The sequence below is a fragment of the Canis lupus genome, chromosome 11 (genome assembly GCF_011100685.1).
Source record: "Canis lupus familiaris isolate Mischka breed German Shepherd chromosome 11, alternate assembly UU_Cfam_GSD_1.0, whole genome shotgun sequence".
Lineage (NCBI taxonomy): Eukaryota > Metazoa > Chordata > Mammalia > Carnivora > Canidae > Canis > Canis lupus.
This window is the reverse complement of record NC_049232.1, coordinates 19,626,306-19,653,464: the sequence shown is the minus strand read 5'-3', so window position 1 is coordinate 19,653,464 and position 27,159 is coordinate 19,626,306. Positions and strand designations below refer to the sequence as shown.

At 36.6% G+C, this 27,159-nt stretch overlaps 1 protein-coding gene and 1 pseudogene across 6 annotated transcripts in view; one reads left to right on the top strand and one right to left on the bottom strand.

Moving 5' to 3' along the window:
* The window catches only part of CDC42SE2 (CDC42 small effector 2), a 115,783-nt gene that overhangs the window by 56,285 nt on the left and 32,339 nt on the right, over positions 1–27,159 (bottom strand). For 3 of the 6 annotated variants that reach the window (XM_038552092.1, XM_038552091.1, XM_038552093.1), the window contains exon 2: positions 18,007–18,178. The exons of 1 other annotated variant lie outside the window; for it this stretch is intronic. The gene's annotated coding sequence lies outside the window, so the exon portion shown is untranslated. Of the gene's footprint in view, positions 1–12,460; positions 12,608–18,006; positions 18,179–27,159 lie in introns of all 6 variants that reach the window. 2 more of the 6 variants (XM_038552094.1, XM_038552095.1) reach the window with 2 other exon arrangements.
* On the top strand, positions 10,643–14,155 carry LOC102156641 (annotated as a pseudogene).

Sequence of the window (27,159 nt, the reverse complement as noted above, 5' to 3'; positions counted from 1 at the left end):
AGAAAGGCCTGGTCTTATTTCTTCTAAGTGTTTTGTATTTTTATCAGTTTTCATTAGCTCAGCTCCACATGAGACCATTGCCTGCCTTGATTTCTGGAATTCTGCCCCAATTCTTTTCTAGTAGTCTGTGTTGCCAGGGTTGCAGCTGCACAACCAATTCTTATTAAAATGTAAGTCTTTGAAATGCATGTCTATGGAAAGGGATATAAAGGATTTCATTATCTTTTCTCAAAACCCACAGTGAGGATTAAACCCCCACCCTTCCCAAGCCATACTACCACTGAGCACCCTTTTTTACCAACTCATACATCAAATAGAGTAAATGCAACTGCTCAGTTTAAATATTTAAATAAAAAGTCATAAAGAAGTTAATTGCACAGTAGTGAAACAAAGTCTAGCAAAAATTATTTTTAAATGACTTCTAATGCTTACGATGTAATTGTAGGTTATAGCTAGATATTCACACTACTATGTAATACTTTAAAATACTATTACTAAATACTTCTGAAGAATAAATACTTGCAAGGTAGAACAGGTGATTCTGTGATGATAATGCCAGAATAAAAATTTCTTCAGAAACTTCAAGTCAGGAAAAGAAAACTGTGATTAATTTACTTAAAATGGAAAACATTTAACCAGGTATTAATTTTGTTGTAGAACACTAATGACCCTAAATTTTTCTTGGAAAAGAAGGGAAAAAAATCGAAGAGAATTTATACCCCCTTTTCCATTTTTCACTAGGGTATCATGTACTTTTGTTCTCTGGATAAAATCCTTAAACGCTGCTTGACCTTGCTCTTTAAAGACAACTTGTGACTGAATTCATTTTGTGAGAAGAGTTAATACAAAACTGTCAAAAGACTATGAAGGCAAAACTTTTCAATTAAAAATAAACAGAGGTCAGGACACCTGGGTGGCTCAGTGGCTGGGTGTCTGCTTTTGGTTCAGGTCATGATCCCAGGGTCCTGGGATCGAGTCCCACATCAGGCTTCCTGCAGGGAGCCTGCTTCTTCCTCTGCCTATATCTCTGCCTCCCTCTGTGTCTCTCATGAATAAATAAAATCTTTAAAAAATAAAAATAAATAAAATAAACAGAGGTCAAATACTACATTGCAAAGTGAAAAGACATACAGTTTTCTATTAAAACATAGTATTTTTAATGCTGGTACATGCTTGGAATTCTTGTAACATATAGAACCTTAGAATTTAAACTATGTAAGTGAAAATAAAGTTGATAAAATTCATTGGGGTTAAATATAGTCTACTCTGTTCTGGGGTCATTCAATCCTGGTTAAATTAAAGTAAAAAGATAGGGGTATCTGATTATACAACACACACCTCAAGTTACAACAACAAAGTATACTGAGAAAAAATTCTAAAAAGTGACTACGTGTCATATTTGAAGTGATCAAACTGAAATTAGGTCAAACGTACTTGATGAACTTTTTAAATAAACGAGAAATATATGATTATGATGCCTGTTAAAAGCATGCATTGGGATCACCTCACATCCATTATGATGGCTAGTAACAACAACAAAAAAGATAAACAATTAAGTACTGGTGAGAATGTGGATAATTCGGAACTCATGCACTGTTTGTAGAATTGTAAAATAGTGCAACTCCTATGGTAAACAATATGAAGATTCCTCAAAAACTGAAAAATAATACCACCAAATGATCTAGGATTCTCACTTGAGTACCTTTAAATAAAATGAAGGCAGAGACTGGAAGAATAGTTACACGCTCATGTTCATAGCAGTACTACTTACAACTGCCAAAAGGTAGAAGGGAGCCTAACGTCTATCAGCCAATGAATACATAAATAAAATGTGATATATACATATAATGGAATACTATTCAGTCTTTAAAAAGGCAGGAATTCCTGTCACATGTTATTGGGATGATCCTTGAAAACATTATGCTAAATGAAATAAGCCAGTCACAAAGAGACAAATACCATATGATTCCACTTATAAGAGTAATTCTACTTATATTTGAAATACTCAAATTCAAAGAAACATAACATAAAATGATGGTACCTGGGGCTGGCAAGAGAAAGTAAAAGAACTTTTTGTTTAATGAGTATTAGAGTTTCATTTTTGCAAGATGAAAAAGTTATGATGATCTGTTCAGAACAATGTGAAATATTACTAAAATTTAAAAATGGCTAAGATGGTAATTTTTATGTTATGTATTTTATACCACAATAAAAAAAATTTAATGTAATTGGAAACGGGTCTTACCCTTAGAGATTCTGGTAATTTGATAAAGATGAAAATTAGGATAAATAGGTTTTGTTTTGTTCCTCAGTACTACACATTAATTTGTGTGTGTGTTTCTTTTTAGTTAGATAATATAGCAATATATTACCTTAAACGCTGAATGGGGCAGCAATTTACCATTACCATGGTGTACAACTCAAAATATGTAAAAGTAAATCATGAATAAATCTTCTCACCATTATCCTTAGCCATCCAGCTCTCCTCCAGAGACACAGTCACTAGTATTAGCTTCTTGTATTCTTGTGCAGCCTTTCACAGATATTCTATACACATTTAAGAATGCACTTAAATATTTTTCCTTTTAAAAATATTTTCATGTGACTGCATATATCATTTGGCACCTTTCTTTTTCACTTAATACTTTATCTTGGAAATCAGGCAGTATCTGTAAATTTTTAAAAACTGCCTCGATTTATAAAGGCTCTATTTTATTGTAAGTATAATTGGTCTCCAACAGATGAAAGTTGACTTGTTTACTTCTACAACTATGATGCACAGAATAATACTGTATATTCACACATAGAATATGATGGAGTAAACCCAAAACCTGTAATATTTATCTGTGAGATAAATTACAAGATGTTTCTGGAAGTGATCGATCAAAGAGCTTATAGATTTAAATTTTTGTAGGTATTTTAGATTTTCACAAATTTCCTTCTAATAGAATATATCAAAATATACACTCATTAACAATATATTAAAATATCTGTACTTCCAATCTATGAAAAAAAATCTTGAAAAAATGCCTCCTTGACTCCAGTAATAAAAGGCAGAAAAATTTGTTTTCCAAGGTAAGGATCTATTTTGTTTGTTGTGGACCACTACACAGCTATAATATTTCAATTTAGAAAAAAATTTTTTTTAAGATTTTATTTGAGAGAGAGAGAGAGAGAGAGACAAAGAGCACAAGCAAGGGAAAAAAGGGAGAAGCAGGCTCCCCGCTGAGCAGGGCTTGATTCCATGACCAGGAGACCATGACCTGAGCTGAAACCAAGAGTTTCAAAACCAAGAGTTGAATGCTCAATCGGCTGAGCCACCAAGGAACGTTCATCATTATAGTCGTAGAATATATTTTTAATACATGAGAGAACTAGTTCCTTTTCTCTTATAATTTTTCTGTGTAATCTTATTTTTTTCCACTTAAATTGTAGATTCACCTAGCCTAATTCTTTAAAACCTTTCTGGTATTTTTACTGGTATCATTCTATATTATAAATTAAAAGAGAACAGTATTTTTCAGATACTGAATTCTAATGATGAGTCCCTATCTAAGCCTCTTTTGAGTCCAAGGTGATTCTACTACAAGTGATCTACTTTTTGAGAAATAATACTGTATCCAACTAAAAATTTGTACTGGTTAAGGGACAAGAGGAGCCATTACACAGTGTGGCTGTTTCTAGAAGGGAAACTACAGCCTTTATGTTTCATCTCAATACAGATTTCTCATTGTTCGTGAGACAAAAAGTTTTTCTTGCCAGAGGCAGAAACTGTTCTCCAAATCACTTTCTGTGGACCGAGCGTAAGAGAACAAACACAGCTGAACTAAGTGGTTCAGAATTCCATCCTATATAAAGAACTTAAAATGAGTGGTTTATATAGGCTTAGAGTACCAGGATGAAGTGGGAGCCTGAATGGGGGGGGGAGGGCGGGGATTAAGAGTGAGTCCCAGAATGATGTTTGTTACACCCCCCTACTCCCAACCCATTTAAAAGACCCATACAGAGAGTTGCATCAAACTAAAAACCTATGTGTTCTAGTATGTAGATGAAAGGAATGGTCTTCAAAGGTTCTAATGAGTGACAGGCAGGACTTCAGCCTAAGAAAAGCATCCATCCTAACCACGGCCAGCTCAGCCTTGGCAGGTACATCTAGGTCCAAGCCTCTATCAGTCTCAAGTTTCTTTGCCCAGAAATGCATTTGAAATCTATAGTTTTTGACCCTAAGAGTTTTACTAATAATAGCAATACAGTCATGATTTTTAACCAAATTACTACCTCAACTGGCCTAGACAGTAATTGTTTCCTTTTGTGTGGATAATTCTCTAACTCTGGAAAAATAAAGAAATAATATAGAAACGAGGAAGTTAACCAAAACCTACAGTATTAATATTTTTGCCACTAAATATATCCATAATAAGTTATTATTTTGTTATATTAGTATTTTATGTTCTATTTATGAAGATATTTAAAAGATATGAAATTTGATATGCTAAATTTACAAGTTTAATTTATTAGACATTTAAAAATTATTTAAGTTATGGGGTGCCTGGGTGGCTCAGTCAGATAAGTGCCTGCCTTCAGCTCAGGTCATGATCCCAGGGACCTGGGATCAAGTTCCACATTGGGCTCCCTCCTCCATGAGGAGCCTGCTTCTCCCTCCACCTCTACATCCCTCCCTCTTTCTCTCTCTCTCTCTCATGAATAGATAAATAATCTTTAAAAAATATAAGAGACATGAAATTTTGATATACTAAACTTGCAAGTTTAATATATTGGACATTTAAAAATTATTTAAGTTTTGAGGTGTCTGGGTGGCTCAGTGGGTTAAGCATCTGACTCAGGTCATGATCTCAGGGTCCTAAGATCAATTTATTTATTTCACAGAGACAGAGAGAGCATGCATGAGCAGGGGGAGTGGCAGGCAGAGGGAGAGGGAGGAGACCCTCTGCTGTGAGCAGGAAGCCCTTTGCAAGACTCCATCCCAGGACCCCAAGATCATCACCTGAGCCGAAGGCAGACACTTAACTGACTGAGCCACCCAGGCATCCTGGACCTTGGGTTTTGGCTCAGATCATAACCTCATGGGTCATGGGATTGAGTCCCACATGGGTATCTGTGCTCAGCAAGGAGCCAGCTTGAAGATTCTCTCCCTCTTTCCCTGTCTTGACTCATATGCGCCTTCTCTAAATAAAGCTTAAAAAGATAATAATAATAATAATAATAATAATAATAATAATAATAATAATACCACAGCAATCAGACAAAAGAAAGAAATAAAAGACATCCAAATTGGTAAAGAAGTAAAACTTTCACCATTTGCAGATGATATGATACTGTATATAGAAAACCCTAAAGGGATGCCTGGGTAGCTTGGTCAGTTAAGCCTCCAACTCTTGATTTTGGCTCAGGTAATGATCTCAGAGTTGTGAGACTAAGCTCCTTGTCAGACTGCACAGTCAGCTGGGAGTCTGCCTAAGGTTCTCTCTCTCCCTCTACCTCTTCCTTTCCTCCTTCCCCACTCACTCATGCATGTGTTCCCTCTCTCCTTGCTAAAGTGAATAAATAAATTTTTTAAAAAAGAAAAACCCTAAAGACTCCACCAAAAACAAAACAATAACACACCTAGAACTGATAAATGAATTCAGTAAAGTCACAGAATACAAAACCAATGTAGAGAAATCCATAGCATTTCTATTCACAAGCAATGAAGTAGCAAGATGAGAAATTAAGAAAACAATCCCAACTATAACTGTACCAAAAATAATAAAATAAGTAGGAATAAACTTAACCAAAGAAGTGAAAAGACCTGTACTCTGAAAACTGTAACACCTTAGAGAAAGAAAATGAAAACAAAGAAATGAGAAGCCTTTCCATGTTCCTGGGCTGGAAGAACGAATATTGTTAAAACATCTATACTATCTAAAGCAATCTACACACTTAATGCAATCCCTATCAAAATAGCAAAAGCAGGGATCCCTGGGTGGCACAGCGGTTTGGCGCCTGCCTTTGGCCCAGGGCGCGATCCTGGAGACCTGGGATCGAATCCCACATCGGGCTCCCGGTGCATGGAGCCTGCTTCTCCCTCTGCCTGTGTCTCTGCCTCTCTCTCACTGTGTGCCTATCATAAATAAATTAAAAAAAAAAAAAAGAAAAATATATTTAAAATAGCAAAAGCATTTTTCACAGAACTAGAACAAAAAATTCTATAATTTATAAGAAACCACCATAGCCAAAGCAAACATGAAAAACAAAATTGGACATACAATTCCAGACTTCAAGTTATATTACAAAGCTGTAGTAATCAAAACGGTATGCTGCTGATACAAAAAAAAAAAAAAAAAAAAAAAAAAGACACATAGATCAATAGAACAGAGTAGAAAGCAAGAATATGCAATGGGAGAAAGTCTCTTCAGCAAATAGTGTTGGGAAAACTAGACAGTTACATGCAAAAGAACAAAACTGTACCACTTTCTTACCCCATACACAAAAATAAACTCAAAATGGATTAAGAACCTGAATGTGGGGGGATCCCCAGGTGGCTCAGCGGTTTAGCGCCTGCCTTCGGCCCAGGGCGTGATCCTGGAGTCCCAGGATCAAGTCCCACGTCGGGCTCCTTGCATGGAGCCTCCTTCTCCCTCTGCCTGTGTCTCTGCCTCTCTCTTTCTGGGTCTCTCATGAATAAATAAATAAAATCTTAAAAAAAAAAAAAAAAAGAACCTGAATGTGAGACCTGAAACCATAAAAATCCTACAGGAGAGCACAGGCAGTAATTTACCAGACATCAACGCTAATAGCATCTTTTTAGATATGTCCTTAGGAAAAGGAAGTAAAAACAAAAATACACTACTGGGACTACATCAATAAAAAGCACCTGCACAGCAGAGGAAACAACCCACAAAACTAAAATACAACCTACTAAAGGGAGAAAATATCTGCAAATGACATATCCAATATAGGTCAGTATTCAAAATATATGAAGAACCTACACAACTCAACACCAAACAAAATAATTCAATTTAAAAATGGGCAAGAGACATGAACAGACACTTCCACAGACAGAGACGGCCAACAGACACATGAAAAAATGTTCATCATTCACCATTATAGCGAAATGCAAATCAAAACCTAATGAGATCTTAACTTCATACCTGTCAGAATAACTAATATCCAAAACAAAAACAAGTGTAGACCAGGATATGGAGAAAAAAAAGGAACCTTCATGCCCTGTTAGTGGAACTGCAAACTGGTACAGTTACTGTGAAAGACAGCATGGAGATTCCTCAGAAAATTAAAAATCAGAGTAGCCTATTATCCAGTAATCACACTACTGGTTATTTAATCAAAGAATACAACACTACTAAATACACACCCCTATTCTATTACAGGATTATTTACAATAGCCAAACTATGGAAGCAGTCCAAGTGTCCATCAATAGATGAATGGATAAAGAGGGGTAGTATACACACACACACACACACACACACACACACAGGAATATTACTCAGCCATAAAAGTAAAATCTTGCCATTTTTAATGACATGGATGGAGCTAGAGAGTTTAATACTAAGCCAAATAAAAAAAAAAAATACTAAGCCAAATAAGCCAGAGAAAGACAAATACCTTATGATCTCACTCAAATATATAATTTAAGAAATAAAACAAACAAGCAAAAAAAAAAAAAAAAAGAAAGAAAGAAAGAAAAACAAACCAAAAAACAAATTATGAACTATAGAAAACAAATGGGGTTACCAGAAGGGTATGAGGGTGACTGAAATAGGTAAAGAGGATTAAGAGAATGCTTATCTTGAAAAGCAATGAATGATGTATGGAAGTGTTGAATCACTATACTGTACATCTGAAACGAAAATAACTCAGTATGTTAACTACACTGTAATTAAAATAAATTAAAATACCCAATGACAATATACATAGCAGTCAACTTGTGGTAAGTTTTACAGTCAACCATTTTTTTAAAAAAAATTTTTATTTATTTATGATAGTCACACACACACAGAGAGAGAGAGAGAGAGGCAGAGACATAGGCAGAGGGAGAAGCAGGCTCCATGCACCGGGAGCCCGATGTGGGATTGGATCCTGGGTCTCGAGGATCGCGCCCTGGGCCAAAGGCAGGCACTAAACCGCTGCGCCACCCAGGGATCCCTACAGTCAACCATTTTTAAAGCAAACTACAGAAAAAGATGGTCTCGAGTGGAAAATTTCTATATCTATCATAAGAGCAACACATTTCCTTTATTTAGTATCATTCCCTAAAGCATTTTTTCACTGAACCATGTACATTAAAACCATTCACAAATACTGTTAGATGGTAATAAGAAATGAAAATAGGTTATCTTGCATGTGACTACTTTTCAAAGAAGTAATGGCTTCTTTTATAAAAGCATGTCTTATATCCACATAGCACAAAACAAGCAGAGCAATTTTCTCTTGCTGCCCAGAAAACACTCTGTAATCAAAACCACAAAAGGGCTGCTTTTATGATTTCCTCACGGAAATCATGGCCTTTACAGTGAGAACATACAGCAACAGCTACAATAAATTCCAGCTGCTGTGGTAAGGATTATTATACTATTGTTAGCTGCTGAGCGGGCCCAAAGCTGAGCCATGAATTCTATTTACTTAAGTAAAGCATAGCCCCTCAAATGGCAATTATTTCCAGACACTTAAATCCCGGACCATTAACCAAAGTAACTAGAAACTTAATATCAGTTTCATTGCCATAAACTATAAAACTATTATCAGACTTTCAAAAATATCTTCTAGCTATAGATAGAGACTGATATTTTGGATCGTATCGACAAAACTAAAGAGCTATGCCAATTAGGCCTTTCCCTAAAAATCTCCAAAACTACTTCTTTGTAGATATTTACAAGTTTAACAGGAGAAACTCTGAACCATTCAGGTGCAATTCCATTCTAACTCTTTAATAATTTTTTTTATGCACAATTCCTCACTATCTCACATTTGGTGAATGAATTATTCCTCGTGTGTGTGTGTGAGAGAGAGAGAGAGAAAGAGAGAAAGAGGGACCCCTGGGTGGCGCAGTGGTTTGGCGCCTGCCTTTGGCCCAGGGCATGATCCTGGAGACCCGGGATCGAATCCCACATCGGGCTCCCGGTGCATGGAGCCTGCTTCTCCCTCTGCCTGTGTCTCTGCCTCTCTCTCTCTGTGACTATCATAAATAAAAATTAAAAAAATTTAAAAAAAAAAAAAAAAAAAAAAAAAAAAAAAAAAAGAAAGAGAGAAAGAGAAAGAGAGAGAGAAAGAGAGAAAAGAAAAGAAAAGAAAAGAAAAGAAAAGAAAAGAAAAGGAGAGAAGAGAAGAGAAGAGAAGAGAAGAGAAGAGAAGAGAAGAGAAGAGAAGAGAAGAGAAGGGAGAGAGAAATACCTGAGAGAGAGACAGACAGAGACACACCTAAATCCACCAGAGAGCTTCTAAAAGATTTGTAACCACAGCAAGATGCTATCAAGTCAGGGAAAATGGCAGATCAGAAATCAGCCACATGACCATGAAACCAAAAACTAAATATGTATTTTCTGAGTTTTTTCCATCTCTAAAATTGATGGAGTATTTTCCTATCATTAGCCAAAGCAGATTTATCAAGATGCTTCAGTAATCAGATTAATTCTAAAAATTAACATATATTCACTGAGCTCCTACTACATATTAGCCTCACACAAAAAAATTTTAAATACATATCTAAAATAAATATAACTCAGCAAGTTATAATGTATAATAAACATATTTTTAAATGTATAAAATTGAACATACTAAAGAGGTAAAAGTCAAATGGACTATCAGAGATTAAAAATGAAGTGCAGTATGGGGTGCCTGGGTGGCTCAGTTGGTTAAGGGTTGGACTTTGGCTCAGATGATGATCTCAGGGTCCTGGGATCCAATCCCACATCAAGCTTCCCACTTAGTGGGGAGTCTCCTTCTCCCTCTTGTCTGCCCCTCCTCCTATTCATGCTTTTGTTCCTCTCAAATAAATAAAATCTTGGATTTTATTGCAATATAAGTATGTAGAAGTAACAATAATTTTAGTTTGTAGCAATTCTGACACTGCAACAAATAAGAATTTAAAATCTGGCCTATAAATTTGTCCAAATAGAATTTTTAAAAACACTTAAGAAAACAAAAGTATCTCAATCCCTTTTATATTTTATTTATAAAGAATACTAATAACATCTGACTTCAACTCAGGGGTAAAATTTATCAACTTTCCAAATAATCGTAAATTAATCTAGTGAAACATCAGATACATTAAAGTAATTAACAAGACAAGATGTTCACTGTAATCACAATGTTCTAGAAGTTCTAGCCAATGCAACTAGTAAGTGAACCAATATGATATAAAATTTGAAAAGGATAAGCAAAATTGAAAATTATGTTTAGTTACAAAATTAGATACTTCCAAATACAAAATTATGGGAATATGTTTATATTCCCAGAAAAGCCAAGTGAACCAGTTGCAAGACTATTAGAAATACTAAGTGAATTCGTCAGGGTGGCTGATTAAACTTAACAAAGAATAATCATCTTACTAATGTTAACAGCAACAAAAAAATGAATTTAGGCTGTAGAGCACCATAAAGAGGCAGTGCAACAGAGATTAAGCAAATGGACCTCAGAGCCAAACAGGTAAGGAATATAATCTCAAATCTATTACTTCCTAGCTGCATAAGCCTCCATAAAATCACCTAACATCTCTAAGTTTTCTCAAGTATAAAAATAACTTCTTGTCAACACTGTCCACAGAGGTGACACACCTTAGAGGGGTAAGTTAGCCACCACTGCTGTGGGTGGTGGGAGGGCTGCTTCAGAGGAGGAGGTAATTGGAGGAGGAAGAGTCAGGCAGCCCTGCATCCACTTTTTACTTTTTTTCCAATGTCACATCGGCAACCCCCTCAGTGCAAACATACCTGACTCCTGGAGTGACGGTAGCTGCTACCTAACCTCGAAGGAGGAAGACCCATTCCTGAGCAGGGCTCACTGGTGGAGGAAGGACAACCACAGAAAGGAAGCTGTCTCCACTGGCCCAGGCAAGAAACCCAACACCACAGCCACCACTATTCTAGCTTTCCTGAAGGAGAAAGTCAACTGAGAAGTCATTTCCTTGGAGATCAACAGATGTGCCAAATACTGGTATAAAGGAACCTGGAGTTTCTGACACTGTCCATTCCAACAAAAATCTCATCAAGCCAGAGTAGCACAAGGAACCCGTTCTATTCACCAGCAGAGACATATCTCCTTGAAAGATAATGGTAACTCAAGAAGTTCAACACAAAAGAATTCTTATTCTGAGAGAGGATACCAAAAAGCAAGGAGTTTCCACAACAGCCAGAATTTGACCACAGCATTCATTCAGAGGATCAGCCAATCACCATTCGGTAAGAAACTCAAGAGCTAAAGGATAAACACTAGTTCAGCCATCAGTAGCCAATAAGGCCATGAGAAGAGTTATATTATAGTTCAGCTCCATCTAGAGAACAGTCATTCTTTTGTTATCAGGAGGCATGTCTCCTCCAAAGGGGTTACAGAGAACTTTTCTGGAGAGTAGTTTCAGCTGTCACTGAGTGACTCCCGACCACCGAACCCCAGTGGATATTCCTTTACCCCATTACCTGTTCAGTGGGGAGGCTCTCCATACTCTGCATAGTCACCTCCCCAGTAGTTGTATATCAGTCCACTTCCAATCCTAATGGACCAACCTCTCAGTACCAAACCACCACCAAAGTAGGGTCCCCACTGATCCTGATGGGGGGAAAAGACTCAAGTAGCTTCCCATCCCAAGGACAAGTGGGGTCATTGTCCCCCAAACACTCAGGGATGACCACCGCACCACAACATCTATGACCTTCACTGTAAAGGACTGTTCATGACACAGAACAACTCGGACAGCAGCCATTTATGAGAGTGTGGTTCCACATCAGCCAGACAGTCTGAGAGGCTTATCATTTCTACACTAGTCAGCCCAACCAGCTTGAGAAAGACCTAATTTAGCTGTCTCCCAATTTACTCATCACTCCTATATAGGAGGGGAAGACCTATTACGGTCTGTGGTAATCACAGATCAAACCACAAAACTGTGGAACTCCAAGGATCATAGCACTGTATCAAACGGGTACAGTAGGTGTTGGAAATGTGCAAAGAAGTCCAGTTAACAAAGCACCCTTACATACCAAAGAAATAATTATGCTCTGAACACAACAGCTACCTACACAGAGCCCTACAGGCCAATACAGCACCAAGTGCAGAAATGCAATTATAACAGGCTTCAGCATGCAACACCTGCTGATGCTGGCACCACAAGATCTCCCTCAAAAGAAAGTATTTGGAAAGACCCCAGGGAGTTTGCCTGGTATGATCCCAAATTGCCTGAAGTCATTCACATGCTGCAGCACCCTTCCCATCATTGAGGCAGATGCAGTGGCCTACCTGCAGCACCTGTGCTTTGGCAACAACAAAGTACTTCCAGAAGTGCATAGGTTAGGAAGAATCAAGTTTCCAGTCAACTTTTTGGACAACAGTTTTGAAGATTGGAGGAATGTTGTGGTGCTCTCCGAAACCTTGTTTTTGGCAAGTCTACAGATGAAAATACAATAGCAATAAAGAACGTTGGTAGGATACCTGCCTTATTGCAACTGATAAGAAAATCTACAGAAGCAGAAGGGAATTTGTTATAGGAGTTCTTAGGGATTTATCTCCATGTGATGTTACAAAGACAGCAATCAATCAAGATGCTCTCTCAAACTTAACAAGCACCGTAAATTTTCCAGTTATTCTGAATGGAATAACTCTTTTCATGATGATCCCAAAATTAAATTACAGACTTCACCTGTCCTGCCTAGTAAGACATGTTGCCAGCTCCCCAGGGGAAGAAGTGAAGAAACAAACATGACCCTGTGTGGAGCTGGTAAACTCACTTTTATATGTGATCCATATGTGTGTGCATACATGTGATCATAAAAGCAAGACTGTGGTAAACTGTGTTTACACCCCACAGAACCTGTCCAATAGCTCCAACTGGAGACCTCTAAGGCCCAGCTGCTGGGGCTGAATTAACTGGACTATTTACCAGGAAAAGAGTCTCTCAGCAAGGACTTGGAGCCCATCTGTTGGAGGAGGGAGGCAGGGGAGGGGGGGAGAAAAGGATACAAGAGGATCAACAGGATGGAGTTGGTCATATCCCAAGACTGCCAAAGTCTTCCAAAGGGAGTGAGATGCTGTGGCATCCATCAGGAGTAAAATTATATCTATTGTTCTATCAGAAAATTCCTCCAGAGCATTTCTTTTTTTTTTAATTTTTTTTTTTTATTTTTATTTATGATAGTCACACAGAGAGAGAGAGGCAGAGACACAGGCAGAGGGAGAAGCAGGCTCCACGCACTGAGAGCCCGATGTGGGATTCGATCCCAGGTCTCCAGGATCGCGCCCTGGGCCAAAGGCAGGCGCCAAACCGTTGCGCCACCCAGGGATCCCCCTCCAGAGCATTTCTAAAAAGGAGGAGTGCAATCAAAACCATTTTATTATACCTTTATTACACATTAGAGAGAGACCAATTCAATTTGCATCCTTCCTTGTCTACCACTGACCAACAGATGTCTGCCATCATTTGTCAGCAGCATCTCCTCCTCACCAGCACTGTTAGGAATCAGAAACCCTCACTCTGAATACGACAGGACACAGTCACCTATGCAATAGATACCATACAATAGCAAAAGAAAACCAAACATAAAGGCTTTACTCTGGCTCCAGCAAAGCTTCACTCATTTACATCAGTTCCTATTCCTCACCATCAAGAGAACACAACAGATGGCTACAGCACCAACAGCTGTACTGTAGTCAAAATGATTGAAAGAACCCTGATATACACAGATGCATTTGCTGTCTCCTCATAGCTATAAAGATCCTTATTTTGATGACCAAGTTCACTTCTCAGCTATTACTAATTATTCAACACAGTATGGACTGAAATCAATAATCACAAATTATACAAGCTTTTATTCCACAAAACCACCTTCTTATAGAGCAGAACAGTATCCAGGGTTCCCAGACTTGTGGGTTGCAGCATCAAGATGCTCAGTAGAAGAACTCTCTCTAATCTTGTTTAGAATGAGAAGACTGGCTTGATTTGCTAATGAAATGTGAAAGTAAAATGAAAGGTATGAGTGAAGAGCATTTTTTTTTTCTTTTTTGAAGAGTTATCAGTGAAGAGGAAACCTTTGAGAGAGAAGACCTTAAATTTCTAAACTCTATTTAGGTGTCAGATGTAATTACTTGTAGATTCTGTAGCTTGGTAAAGGTGTAGGTAATGCAATAAAAAGGTTTAAGAAATGAGTGAAATGAGATGGGGAAGTCAAAGTAAAGGGGATTCTTAAAATGTGAATTAAGATATGTTCTGGTTAGTCTGAACAGAAAAAGAAATAAAATGAATGTCCTTCATGTTTTATTGCTATTACTAAAAAACAAAATTGTTAAATAGTTAAGTATACAGAATATATCATTTAGCAGTTCAACTCATGTAAGGTATTATTATTTGTATTATTAATACCAAAACCAGCTTGTCCTTAAGTAAAAAAAAGATACAGTGTGTGCACTTTATTAACCTTTCTAAAATCCAAAGAATTCTGAAACCTCCAGTACCTCTTGAGGTTCTGAAACCTCAAGATTCTGAATAAGGAAAATAAAAAAAATTTAAATAAGGGATTGAGGACTGTACATTTTCTAATGCTTTATTATGAAAATAAATGAGTAATAATTCATATGTTTTTAAAAATTCCAATCATGAGTTCCCCACAATTGTTTTACCAACTTCAAAGAAAACATGGATTCAGCAGGAGTTTCCACCAAGAAGCTAATTACAAGATATGATGGATACTCCTTTTCTTCAACAATTCTAACCTTGTTAATAAGAGATTTTCTATCTCAGTTAATAATCCTACTAGTATATAGTAGGATTATTCATATAATGTCAATTTACTCCATTAACAATAAAATCCTTAGCAATGGTATAGACCATGTATTTATTTACCATCTTAACTCTTCTATTTAATGCTTGAATCCTTGTAATCAATCAATGAATAGCCTTATCTGCCACCTTACACATGATATGGACTGCATCATCAGAGACTTACTTGACTAATTTGCAATTAAAGTTTCATTAAGTCCCTTGAGTTATCATTATATAGTCTAGAATGGGTGATGATAAAAGATGTATCAGTTAAGATGTTTTCATATACATGAAACATAAAACCCAAAGACAACTGGATTAAACCAGAACTTACTGGCTCATATAAACTAAAAAGTCTATAGGTATACTATCTACAGGGAAGTCCTGATCTAGTGGCCAGGGCCTGGGTTTTCTCTGTTCTACTCCTTCAGTGTTTACTTCTTATTCAACTGGTTTCCTTTTATGGTCAGAAGATAGCTGCCAGGAGTTTACTGACTGTACATTTTGATTTCTGTTGAAATTCAGCACCCCCCCCCAAAAAAAAAAATACACACACACACACACAATATATTAAGTGCCTCTACCCCAGCATTCCTAGCAAATATCCTAAGATCATTCTGATTCATCTAGCTTAGATCACATGCCTGCTGTGATTGCCTTGGGTTAAGGCACATGTTCCATTCTGACAAACTCCTCATATTATTTATGAAGTACAGTACATTATAGTTGACCTTAGTAATTTCAAGTTCTAATATTACTGAATGTTATTAATGAATTAAAATGGATAGGTCAAGCATATCATACAACTTTCACTACCTTCTTAAAAAGTTGGGATCCCTGGGTGGCGCAGCGGTTTGGCGCCTGCCTTTGGCCCAGGGCGCGATCCTGGAGACCCAGGATCGAATCCCACATCGGGCTCCCGGTGCATGGAGCCTGCTTCTCCCTCTGCCTGTGTCTCTGCCTCTCTCTCTCTCACTCTGTGTGTGACTATCATAAATAAATAAAAAAAAATTTAAAAAATTTAAAAAAAAGTTATTCCCTCAAAAAAAAAGTTATTCCCTCAAATTTTATAAGCAGCCCATCAAGGAAAATAAAAGTAAACTCTTCACTGAATAAAAATCACATTTTCAAGGATTCAAAATGTATTACAAGACTGCCCACAGGTTTTATGATTTTCCTTCTTACCACAACAGAAACCAACACTATATATTTTCTCAAAGCAAAAGAGGTTTACATCCAATAAGAGTGAAGAGTACATGAGTATCTTGAGTTAAGAGAAAAAAGTGTTATTGTTTCTTAGAGCCTTAAAATAAAGGCAACTAAATAATCCATCCTGTAACTCAAAACTCCTCTTACAAGGTACTAGATTCACCATGAAACCTACCCCCACCCACACCCACACAGAACTAGGTCCTAAGAACAGAGATCTCACTTTAGGGAGCCTTTTTGTCCATTGCATTTCAAAGCCAAATGCTAATTGTTCCTGAATTACTAGGTTTCTTATGTGAAACCTAAGTTCCTTATTCCTATAATTAGCACAGAAAATAGAAATAAACTCTTCTGTTTTTATAACAGAGAAGACAGTGAAATTTATTATACTGAAAGCGAGTAGGAAATATGTAGGAAAAGATCAGATATTGACAGTAAAGCTGAAGAAAAACAAAATGCAAAATACAAGCAACACTTTTTGAGAACTAACCACTTGAAAATGTGTTACATACTCATCATCTTAAAAGCCAAACTTCATTTATAATCCTGCAGGGAAGTAGTGTGATTAAAAACCAGGATATGAATTAAAAGAAAATCTCTGTAGGGACGCCTAGGTGGCTCAGTCAGTCAAGCATCTGACTCTTAGTTTTGGCTCAGGTCATGAGTGGGAGTCCACCTAAGAATCTCTTGTCTCCCTCTCTGGCCCTCCCCCAGCTCTAACACACACACTCTCTCTTAAATAAATACATCTTAAAAAAAAAAAAAAAGAAAAAGAAAATCTCTGTAATTATTCAATTCTGTAGATTGGTTTTTCAAGTACTCAACTGTTCAAATAATTCAATTCAGTAAATATACACTGATGGCTTTATTAAGAAGCTAGTACTGGTGTTAGACACAGCAGGGATATAAACATAGCCCTTAGATTCACAAAGTTTACAATGTGCCTCAAAAGCAACACAAAGGAACGTTACTGGATAGCACAGAACATATTCAAGGAGAAATAAATGCATGAGACACTAAAGACAGTCATCAGAAAGAGGAGAAATCAAATGAGTGGATTTCTACAGTAAGTAACAGAAAATCTAAGGGCAAAACTGCTTAACATTATGGAAATTTATTATCTCACATAACAAGGAATCCAGTTAGGGTGATTCTAGGCATATTACATGGAGCTCCAGTTCCACTTCTCTACAATTCTCTTGCCTCTGCCTTCCTTTACTTAAGGACATCACTCTCAGGCTAGTAGCAAAATGGCTAAGCAGTTCCAGATGTCACATCCAGATAAAACCACCTCTACAGAGAAAAGGGATCATCGCTTTCCTTCTTTCTGAAAACCAAGAAAGCCTTTCCCAGCAACCTCTTATAGACTTCCCTTCTATTAGTCAGTGGCCAAAACTGGATCTATTCCTAAGATGATTCCAAAGGCAAGGACATCTACCATTAATCAAGATCAGAGACGATGCTGTTAATTATCATGACCATCATTTTAGTGTCAGCTGAATATTTTAAGACAACAGGCCTTGGAGGATGGCATAATTAGGCAAAAAAAAAAAAAAAAAAAAAAAAAGAGAGAGAGAGAAAGAGAGAGAAATACAATGCAAAGGAAGGGATGTTCCTAAATGAATAAAAAAGTCAAACTGCAATCACGCACTAACTCCACTGTTAGGGACAAGGAACTTTCCTAAGCTGCACCATTGTCATTCTCCATAATATAAAAATTAATTTACTATTCAACAGTGAGCAAATGCTAAGAATGTAAGAGGAGGACTACTCTTTTTACAGAAAGGATTTAGTTATTATCAGTGGGGACAGTCAGACTCACCACTCCTTGTCAACGGAGTCACCCAGTTAGCTATCTCTGGGTTGAGAACATTCCATATTACGCATACAGATGACTGCAGACTCACTGTCAATAGAAGTTGTTCCTTGAAGGTTTCTTCTCATTTGGGTTCCAGGTTTCAGTCAAACACCCACAAACTCGCAACTGGCCCTATCTGCAAATGAAAGCATGTAATTAGAAGGCAAAAGGCTACAGAGAGCAATTCCCTCTGTTCGACATCTATAATTAACAGATCCATAAGAAGACTGAACTTAAATACCCACCAGATTCAATAAGCATCATGTTCAAACTAAGCAACTTGCATTTCAAAGGCTGTGGTGTGCTTCTTACAGTTACCATCCTTTTACATTAGGTAAACATATTGTTGTGTCCACAATATACCAGGTACAACTCTTAACAAAAGTTGCCCACTGGGTAGAATCCAACATACATTTATGTGTGGTGGACCCAAGTGAGGATGACCTACACAGCATGTTCACGGACAGCTGCATACATTTATAAATCAGAAGACCACCTGATGTGAAAATCAAGATTTCTGACCTCTCTTGGGGAAAAAAAAAAAAAAAAAAACAGAAGATCTAGCAATATGGAGCCCACATTCCTACATGGTAACAACCTGTTGGAGCTGATTAGCAGCTAATCCTTCAGATGGGTCAAAGGCTTTGCAGTTGCCTAAAGATGTCATCACTCTCTTATAACACGACTCAGTTATCTGTCTTGGTCCAGTTGGCAACTGACTTTGTAAATTCTGCTATATATTTATAATAGCTCACAGGGAACTGTATTACTGTCACAGCCAAGCACGTTTTTCTGCTTGACAATATAGTACAGGGCTAATAACTACACTGGCTTTGGAGTTAGCAGGCCCTAGGTTTGGGTTCTAATTCTGCATATAACTAGCTGTGTGACCTCAGACCTATTTTTAACATAGGATATATTTCTTCATTTACAAGCCTCCAAATAAAAGTATAAGCACTTAGCAAAGTCAACAAACAACAGGCCTAAAATCTACCACGTCCAAGTTAAACTGATAATCCTAAATCCATTACTTCCTCAGTTTTCTGCATCTTGATAAACTGCAATGTGATTCATGTGCCTAAGCCTCAAACCTCGAAGACCTTATCACATACATTCCTTCATTCTCCCAAAACCAGTACCTGATTCTCTAAAATATGTAATTTGAATGAAATCTCAGAATCCCACAAAAACAAATAATAACCCCTCCTTCAGAATCAATTACTTTCCTGAAATCGCCTATAAATTAAGCTCATTAAGTAATGGTAGTTTCAAGTTTCAAGTCTCCATATTATGAGTAATATTAATATTTCATTTAAAAAACTGAGGATGGGGGGGTGCCTGGCTGGGTCAGTAGGTAGAGCATGTGACTCTTGATCTCGGGGTTTTAGGTTCAAGCCCCACGGTGGGTGTAGAGATTACTTTTTTAAAAATGGGATGCCTGGGTGGATCTGACTTTTGATTTTGGCTCAGCTCATGATCTCAGAGTCATGAGATCCAGTGACACACTGGGCTGCACTAAGCAGGGTGTCTGCTTGAGATTCTTTCCCTCTGCCCCTACACCCATACTCTCTCTCAAATAAATGTTAAAAAAAAAATTTTAAAACAAAACACTAGGGATAATACCTATCACTCCTTGCAAGATATTGACCAATTACATTTTGTAAGCCTATACATTTTTCCATCTAAACTAATAATGAACTAGGACACTATGCTTCATCTGCAAACAAAACTAAAAACACAGATGGCTAGAAGTTAAAAATCAACTGTTTCTATAAAATTGTTCAAAGAATAGTCAGAAAGTCATTTTTGAAAATATTCAGTATCAATGGAAAATATGAATTACAAATTGTCAAATGATGTGTAAAGATGACAAATAGAGACACACTACGTTCAAAGATTCAGGGATGCTAACATGTCAATGCTCTCTAATCTGAGCAAAATAATTCCATGCATTTCTAATCAAATTCCCAGCAGTTTTTATAGAAGTTATAAAGCTAATTCTAAAATTCACATGGAAATGCAAATGAGCTAGAATGGACAAAACAACTTCAAAGATCATTAATATTAGAAGCCTTATACTACCTGACTTCAAAATTTGTTAAAACTGCAAATATCAAGACATTGTGGTACTGAAGAGACACAAATAGATCATAAAACAAAACTGACAGTCCAGAAATAAACTTACATATATATACAGTCAATTGATTTTCTACAAAGGCAGTTCAGTGGAGAAAGGGACAGCCTTCTCAACAAATAGAGCTGGAAAGACTATGTCCATACCTTGTGCCAAATATAAAAATTAACTTAAATCAATCATAGACTTAAAGGTAAAACCTAAAACTACAAAATTCCAAGAAGAAAACATAGTGGAAATTTTTTGTGGTCTTAACTTAGGAAAAAATTTCTTAGATAAAACACAAAAGCATGATATATAAAAGACAGAAGTGACAAATAGGATTTCATCAAAATTACTAATTTCTGCTTTCTGCAAGACACTTAACAAAATGAAAGAGAAGCCACATGTTGGGGGAAAAAAATGATGCAAATCACAGTATCTGAAAATGGTCTTGCTTCCAGAAAGAATACAAGAATGCTAAAAACCCATTAAGAAAACCCAATATTAAAAAGGGACAAATGATCTTAACATACTCCTCTTCAAAGATGTATACATAGCAGATAAGTACATGAAAATATACCTTAACATCATCATTCATTATGAAAATACAAGTGCTGGCAAGGATATGCAGCAAGTGCTATCATATGCTATTGATGAGAATGTGAAATGGTAAAACCTCTTTAGAATATAGTTTGACAGTTTCTTAAAAAATTAAACACATACCATACAACCCAGCTATTCCACACCTAGTACTTACTTTACTTAATAGAAATGAAAGTCTATGTCCACAAAAAACTGTTTTTAGCATCTTTATTTTTGATACCCATAAATGGAAACAATCCAACTATCCATCAAGAAATGGATACATACACTAAGTTTGGTAGAGCCATTCAGTACATTACTAATTCTGACAAAAAATAATGAACTAGTATATGCTGTTTAACATGGATGTATCTCATAACAATTAAGCCAAGAAGCCACATCAAGAGTATATCCTATAGAATCCATATACATAAAATTCTAGAATCTCTGGGGATAGAAAGTAATTCCAGGGCAGCCCCGGTGGCTTAGCGGTTTGGCACCGCCTTCAGCCCGGGGCCTGATCCTGGAGACCCAGGATCGAGTCCCACATCGGGCTCCCTGCATGGAGGCTGCTTCTCCCTCTGCCTGTGTCTCTGCCTCTCTCTCTCTCTCTAACGAATAAATAAAATCTTAAAAAAAAAAACAAAAGTAATTCCACTGATTGCCTAGGAATACAGGACAGTGGACAAGAAGGCCTATTCATGACTGGAAAAAAAACTTTCGGAGGTGACAGATATTTTCATGATTTTGAGTGTAGTGATAATTTCACAAGTACAAAAACTTCAAAATTTATTAAACTGAACACTTAAATATGTGCAGTTAATTTTAAGTTTAAAACAAATTCACTGCATATTAATAACTGATAGCAAAACTGATTAATACCAAAAGCAAAACCCTTTCAATCCATTAACTATAAAAATCATGGCCACCATCTTTCTTTTTGGAAAATAATTCCACTGAGAAGTATATTACCTCAATGCTAAAGATCAAAATCATAATTACTGAACACAAAGAAAGCAAATGCCAAAAATAGCACTCTAGCTAACCCCACATAATGTGGCATGGGCAAAAAGAAAATTTAGTGGATCTCAATATTACTTATTCAAGTGCAGCCCAAGAGTTTCAAGCTTTCATTGTATTTGGTCGGAATTAGATAAAAAATACATTTTTTCAATGTAAACCAAAAGCATTTAATGTAGTCATTTTAGTAGCATTCACTACTAAAATGTATTTCACATTCTGCTTAGAATTAATGAAGAAATCATGAAATCAGATCCATTTTAATTGTTAACTGCTGGCACGGCTTGGTGCTTTTTATACCTCATTAAATGGCATCTGTTATTTATACTGAAAACAGAGCAAATTACATTATTTCTTTAGCTGAATTTAATCATTAAATTTTATTTTAGACAATACCAAAGGTATGTAAACCCATCTCTATCCAGGGATATCTATTCTCCAAGTTAATCAGTCTCAGTTCCATCACACTGCTATGAAAAAAGGGCTTCACCTTTAGAGAAATGAGTTAATAGTGCTACCTTAGACTACTTTTAGGGCAGTCACAGAGAAAAATTATGCTAGTTCTGCATCAGCACAAATGGCACGATTAGAATGAATGACTGGAGGCTCCATTTTCCACATATTAAAACATCCTTCTGAGTCACTGCTGCCTCAAGGAAAATGTTTTACCTTGGGACATCCTACCATCAGCACTCAGGATATTACCGGTAGTGATTCAAAAATACAGAATCAACTTTATGATTCCTTGCCACCCTCAGAACCTCTTATGAATTTAAAAATAACAATATTTTTAAGTGCCCAAATCCACTGCAATTCAAAAGTCTTAAATTTAAGCTAGTTAAACTACAAGAAGCTAAAGCCCTCTTACAGTAGCATTTATTTTTAGTTTCCACTTTTCCCCCAATGAAGAATGACTTAAATAATAAGGCCTTGACCCTATTAAATTACTCTGATACTGAAAGAAAAATATGTACTAACTATGTGTTCCATCTTCTTGCTCATTTAATGTCAAATGTTAATTCCTCTTTTTTCCTCCCAAAGAAATAACAGACCTGGCAAGACAATAAAAATCTATGAGAAATCTAGCTCAGTTTCTTAATTTTACACACTCAGGTAAAAAAAAATTTGCCCCAAAGCTCTTAACTAATCAGTAAACTATAATACCTATTAGCACTACAATAAATCACTACGATTTATTTCCTCAAGTACACTGTAAAGAAAAGCATATAACCATTTACTTACACAGTTTAAGTGAAAAGTTATCTGGGCAACAATCTCATAGCCAGTAGTGATACCATTAAAGGCTCAAGACATTTTGCCTCTTACTACTGTTTGCTAGTGCTGTTAGCATTCCTGGACCCTAAAAGTATAGGACATGGTAGGGTTACAGAAATGAATAAAAGTGACAGTATATATGCGAGTAGCTATGAATGACGCAAAACTTTTAAACAAGGAGAAAGAATGTATTTCTATCTACTGGAGTTTCAGAACTAGTGGAAAAGGCTGCATAAGCCTTAATAAAAAATAGAAAAGGAGGGATGAGATAATAAAGACGGACTATCCATGAGAAGGTGAAGTTGTACAACCACTTTAGTGACACTGTGGAAACTTTCTTATATTGGTATACATATACTTACCAGGCACCAAAACAAATCCACTCCCAAGATAAATGAAAACAGGTCCAATCAAAGAATATGAACTAGAGGAGGCAGTAGAGGATAGCAGTTAAGAAAACAGGTTCTGGAGTCAAAATGCCCGGATATGAATTCTGGCTCTGCCACTTACTAAATGTATTGAGTTTAGCCAAGTTAATTCACCATGCTTCACTCTCCTAAGCTATAAAAAGGAAATAATTCAGAAGACCACTGTGAGGTTTAAATTAAGTTCATATATGTAAAGTACCTAGAACGTAGTCTGGCACAAAGTAAGCCTTCAGATAAATGGCTATCAGAAGGGGAATGGGATTTAATACATGATGTAACACGACGAGAGTAATTTTCTGAGCAAGTCAAAGAGCATTTTTAAATACGAATGCACACACACAGCCACTGCAGTACAATGTAGTGTTTAAGAGTTTACTTGGATTTTGTTTATATTATTTCATTGTTTCCAAGTCTGACTGCCATCGAGAACTGTAGGCAAACTTCCTTGAGATTTGGTTTCATCAACTATAAATAAAAACAACAGCCACTTACCTCAGAAGATTATTTTAAGAATGTAATTAAGATGTATAAAGCGCTTAGTTAGTACAATGCTTGGCACATGGCAGCTAAAAACTGATATTTTATTGCACTATACCGAAATAAGCACATTATAACTACACTGACCATTTGTCCTTATTTGCTAACCACAGCCCCATTTTATTGCAAGTTTTCACAATGTAATTACTCTGAAGTCATTCCCCTTTATATCTCAGTATGTCCCAGTTTAGATACAAAATTTCTCAGTATGTCCTAGTTTAGATGATAAATTATATGGTTACCCTAATTTATAACTGAAATATTTTCAGAATTTTCCATCTATTTAGTTATCTTCTCAAATGTTCTCTTATCTCTTTTTAATCACATTACCTCTTTGCTCTCCAATTCACCATCCCCATTTTACACACACACACACACACACACACACACACACACACACAGTCTCTGGCTCTCAGTCTACTGATCTCTTTATTCATGTGCTTAGTAACTTCAATGCTCAAATCCAGGTTTCTCAACAAATACTCAACAATATACTCAACAATGTCATGTTTCCCAAACCTGATCTTTTCCTAATTCCTAGCCATCCTTTCAGTCTGAATTCCAGAAAAACACTAACTGACCTAAAAATATCACCACCATCAATTTATATTTTAGTTGTCTTTAGGGATATCTACATTTCAGCATGTAACTCCTTGAGAAACAATGCTTTATCCCAAAGTAGAGAAGCTCTAAGAACATGAATTTCAGATAGGGAGCTGACTAGGGGAGATATTTTAAGAACCATTTTCACTCCTCAAAATCAAACAATTTTGATGGGTTTCTACTAAATAAATAAATTGGAGCAGCCTTGATATCTTTCTTTTTTGCTGGCTCCCAAATAATGCCATCAAAAACACCAAAGGCATTTAGCTCAAATACAGTAAGGTCATAGTTCTTCAAGGGTTTTGGCCTGTACCTTCCTCTTACACTGTACAAATGCTCCTCTAAATTACTTCAGATCACTCTCCTGAGTTCAATTACTATATACATACTAACGACAGAGAAACCTACTTTCCCAAAGTTCTCCAGCCTAGGTGTCTTTTAGTTCAACCTCACATAACAAACTGCATACAGTGTATCCCATCTGCATGTGCTATCTCCAGCTTAAGTGAACATCAGTTCTTCCCTAGCACTCCTCTACTCCAAGCCCACTCAAATGATATTCATTAAATTCTCATCTACCCAGTTTCTCAAATCAAATCCTTGACTCCTACCTTTCCATATTTTCCCCCTATAGCCAAACAACAATAGAATTCTCTTAACTATTTTTTTCAATCTGTTTCTTCCCAACCCAAGAGCCACTGGTTAAGGTCTGGGCACCATTACACCTTAAAAATACCACTATAGCTGTTAACTGATCTCCTGGCACATTTTAGGCCCCCCAATTCATTGCTATTTGGGACAGAATGATCCTTCTAAAATGAATGTTTAGTGAGTGTTGTTTATTACTTTTTTTTTTTTTTTTTTTTACTTGAAACTGCCAGTAATGACTATTATCCTCAGGAAAAGTCCAGCTAATATAATTTCTAAGGGCCTTTATGATATGGTCCCCAGTTTTCCTGTCAAAATCATTTACTGGCCCTTCCACTCAATGCCATCCAACCATTTTCAATTTTGTCCTGTTCCACGAAACACCAGGTTCTCTAACTTGTGACTATAGAGTATATTTGCTGTTCACCTCTACCTGGCCTATCTTCAGGATTTTATATGGCCATCACTGCCTTTAGGAAGCTTTCCCCAATCCCCAAATCTACATTAGGTGCTCTTGCAGTGTATCAGGTACCTTCTCTTTAGGGCACTTATATTAAAGAAGTTATCAATCCTGCTTGTACCTCCACATCATGAAAAGAAACTTATGCATAGAATATCGAATTCACAAGTTCAGGAATATGGCATCTTGTTTTGGTATCATATCTTAAAAGACATTGTAATAAACCAGAACATATCCAGAAAAACAAATCTGGTGGTATCACAATCCCAGATTTTAAGATATACTACAATGCTATAGTAATCAAAATAGTATAGTATTGACATAAACACTGACACAAAGATCAATGGTACAGAATACAGAGCCCAGAAATAAGCCTACACCTATATGGTCAATTAATCTATGTTATGACAAAGGAGGCAAGAATATACAAAGGGAAAAAGATGGCTGCCTTCAATAAATGGTGCTGGGAAAATCTGACAGCTATGTGCTAAAAAATGAAATTGGACCACTTTCTTACACCATACACAAAAGTAACGTCAAAATGGATTAAAAACCTAATATGAGACATGAATCCATAAAAATCCTAGAAGAGAACACAAGCAGTAGTTTCTCTGACATTGGCCATAGTAACATTTTTCTAGTTATGTCTCCTCAGGCAATGGAAACTAAAACAAAAATATACTACTGGGACTACATCAAAATAAAAAGCTTTTGCATACTTAAGGAAACTATCAACAAAACAAAAAGGCAAACTATTGAAAGAAGATATTTATACACCCTTAAAAAAGAATGAGATTGTGCCATTTGTAACAACATGGATGGACTCAGAAAGTAGTATGCTAAGTAAAATAAGTCAGAGTGGAAAGACAAATACCATGTGATTTCACTAATGTGTAATATAAAAAAACAAATGAATAAACAAAACGCAGAATTAGACCTATAGATGCAGAGAACTGATGGTTGTTGTCAGAGGGGAGGCAAGGTAACAGGGACGGCAATGGGCAAAGTGGGTGAAGGGTAGTGGGTGATACAGGGATATAGTCATGGGATGAGTCACAGAAATAAAACCATAGCACTGAGAATACAGGCAATGAAAATTCCAAAGATAAGGAGAAGATCCTTAAAGCAGCAAGAGACAAGAAATCCCTGACTTTTATGGGGAGGAGTATTAGGGTAACAGCAGACCTCTCCACAGAGACCTGGCAGGCCAGAAAGGGCTGGCAGGATATATTCAGGGTCCTAAAGGAGAAGAACATGCAACCAAGAATACTTTATCCAGCAAGGCTCTCATTCAAAATGGAAGGAGAGATAAAGAGCTTCCAAGACAGGCAGCAACTAAAAGAATATGTGACCTCCAAACCAGCTCTGCAAGAAATTTTAAGGGGGACTCTTAAAATTCCCCTTTAAGAAGAAGTTCAGTGGAACATTCCACAAAAACAAAGACTGAA